The sequence below is a fragment of the Durio zibethinus genome, chromosome 15 (genome assembly GCF_047325235.1).
Source record: "Durio zibethinus cultivar Kanyao isolate XHJ-2024 chromosome 15, ASM4732523v1, whole genome shotgun sequence".
NCBI classification, from domain to species: Eukaryota; Viridiplantae; Streptophyta; class Magnoliopsida; order Malvales; family Malvaceae; genus Durio; species Durio zibethinus.
In genome coordinates, this window is record NC_143176.1 from 24829691 (window position 1) to 24832749 (window position 3059).

At 34.1% G+C, this 3059-nt stretch overlaps 1 pseudogene; it reads left to right on the top strand.

The window, feature by feature from the left end:
- Nucleotides 1-429: 429 nt before the first annotated feature.
- LOC149514876 (25S ribosomal RNA) lies at nucleotides 430-2829 on the top strand (annotated as a pseudogene).
- Nucleotides 2830-3059: the final 230 nt, after the last annotated feature.

Sequence of the window (3059 nt, forward strand, 5' to 3'; positions counted from 1 at the left end):
TCAAATAGTCATATCTAATTAAAATTGTTCAGTAAATAGATTTATTTTTTTAAATCTCTTGCTTATTAATTTTTCGAATGTTAATACATTAGTATTATTTTATTCCGAATAAGTTTGTATGAACTAAAATAATAGTTTTATGACTAAACAAAAGGTTAGAATGATTGAAATAGATAATTGTTCAAATAGTCTTAACTATTTAAACTCGTTCGACAAACATATTTATTTTTTAAATCTCTTACTTATTGATTTTCAGAATATTATTAAATTAGTATCATTTTAATCGAATAAGCTTATGTGAAAAGAAACAATTGTTGTATGACAAAATAAAGATCATTACGTTTTGAGATAGATAATTGTTCAAATAGTTATAATTATTTGAATCGGTTCAGTAAATAGATTTAGTTTTTAAATCTCTTATTAATTTTCAAAATATTAATAAATTTGTATTATTTTATTTTGAATAATTCTATATGAATAGAAACAATTGTTTTACCACAAAACAAAATGTCATAATAATTTATAATAGATAATTATTCAAATGGAAATAACTATGTGAACTTGTTCGATAAACATATATATATTTTAAATCTCCTACATATTAACTTGCAAAATATTAATAAAGTAGTATTATTTTATTCTGAATAGACTTGTATGAATAGAAACAATTGTTTTATGACAAAACAAAAGATCCTAACTATTTGAAATAAAAAATTGCTTAAACAGTCATAATAATTTGAGCTTACTCAGTAAACATATTCATTTTATAAATCTTTTACTTATTAATTTTTGAAATATTAATAAACTAGTATTATTTTATTTCAAATAGGCTTTTATGGACAAAAACAAATTATTTATCACAAAACAAAATGTCATAACTATTTGAAATAAATAGCAAATATTCAAATAAGAACTTTGAAGGCCGAAGGGGGGAAAGGTTCTATGTGAGTAGCACTTGAACATGGATTAGTCGATCCTAAGAGATGGGGGGAGTTAGTCCAATAGTGCATTGAGTTCGAGCTTGAAAGGGAATCAAGTTAAAATTTCTAAGCCAGAACATGGAGGCTAATGGCAACGTTAGGGAGTTTAGAGTCATCGGCAGGGGACTCGGGAAGAGTTATCTTTTTTGTTTAACTACCTACCTACCCTAGAAACGACTCAGCTAGAGGTAGGGTCCAATGGTTGAAAGAGCACCACACGTCACGTGGTGTCTGGTGCACCCTCAACGACCCTTGAAAATCTAAAGGATCATGTTATTCGTGCCCAGTTGTACTTATAACCCATTAGGTTTCCAAGGTGAATAGCCTCTGGTCGATGGAATAATGTAGGCAAGGGAAATTGACAAAATGGATCTGTAACCTCGAGAAAAGGATTGGCCTTAAGGGCTAGGCACTAGGGTCACAGTGTCGAACCCATCAGCTACTGGAGCAATACTCAAGTTGCTTTCGTGGTGAGAGTAGGTCGTCGCATGCCAACCAAGGGATGGACTAGGAAAGGCTCCCTGAAGGGCTTTTCTCGGGTGATGAATAGTTGACTCAAAATTGATATAGATAAGGGGAATCTGATTGTTTAATTAAAACAAAAGCATTGTGATAGTCATTACAGATGTTCATGCAATGTGATTTTTACCCAGTGCTTTGAGTGTTAATGTGAAGAAATTCAACCAAGCATGAGTAAATAGCAGAAGTAACTATTACTCTCTCTAAGAAGCCAAATGCCTTGTCATCTAGTTAGTGATGCACATTAATGGATTAATGGGATTCCCATTGTCTTTGTCTACCATCTAGCAAAACCACAGCCAATGGAATGGGCTTTGTAGAATCAACAAAGAGAGAAGACCTTATTAGGTTAACTTTAGTCTAACTTTGTGAAATGACTTGAGAGGTGTAGGATAAGTGGGAGACCTCGAATGAAATTGAAATACCTATACTTTTAATATTATTTTACTTATTTTATGAATCGAAAGTAGGGCACGACCCTCTTTTTTGGACCTAAGGCCGGCCTCAATTAGTCAATCTAGGCAAAAAAACATTCTTAGGTGGGGAGTTTGGTTAGGAAGGCAAATTTGTTAAAAGATAATGCAGGTGTCCTAAGATGAGCTCAATGAAAACATAAAACATATGTGGAACAAAAGGGTAAAAGCTCATTTGATTCTGATTTCAAATACAAATATGAATTATGAAAGCATGGCCTATCAATCCTTTATACCTTTGGAATTTGAAGCTAGGGGTGTCAGAAAAGTTACCATAGGGATAACTGGCTAGTGGTAGCTAAGCATGCATAGCAACATTGCTTTTTAATCCTTCGATGCCAACTTTTCCTATCATTGTGAAGTTGAATTCATGAAGTGTTGGATTATTCACCCACTAATAAAAAACATGAGCTGGGTTTAGACTATCGTGAGATAGGTTAGTTTTACCTTATTGATAACAATGTCGCAATAGTAATTCAACCTAGTAGAGAGGAACTGTTGATTCACACAATTGGCCATCGTGCTTGGTTAAAAGTCAATGGTGCAAAGCTACCATGCATTAGATTATGACTTAACACCTTTAAGTTTGAATCTAGGCTAGAAGTGATGCATGTGCTTGTCACCCAATTGTCAACCCATAGTAGAAGCCTATGGCCCCTAAAGGTACATGTTGTAGGTGCAGCCTTTGAGGTGAACAAATTATACGGGCTTTCTTAGAGCTTAATTCCTACAAAGCGGTAGGTAGAATCCTTTATAGATGACTTAATTATGTGATGTAGTACTATAAGTGGTAAAGTGGCCTTGCTGCCACTCTGCCATGATCCACTAAGATTTAGCCTTTTGTTGCTTCAATTCATCCTTTCCCCTCACACCCATTGAAGTCTATTCACTTTATTCTTTTAAATCTACCTCTTTGGGGTGTAGGGGATGAATGATGTTCTCCCTTGCAATCGATTAGGCTGGTGGATGACATCCCTACCTCAAGCATCCAAGTAAATGACAACCAAATGCCTTTGGTATTTGTTATAGGAACAAGCTCACCTTTGGTACTGCTGGCCTTGGATCAGTTATGCCTACACACCATTGA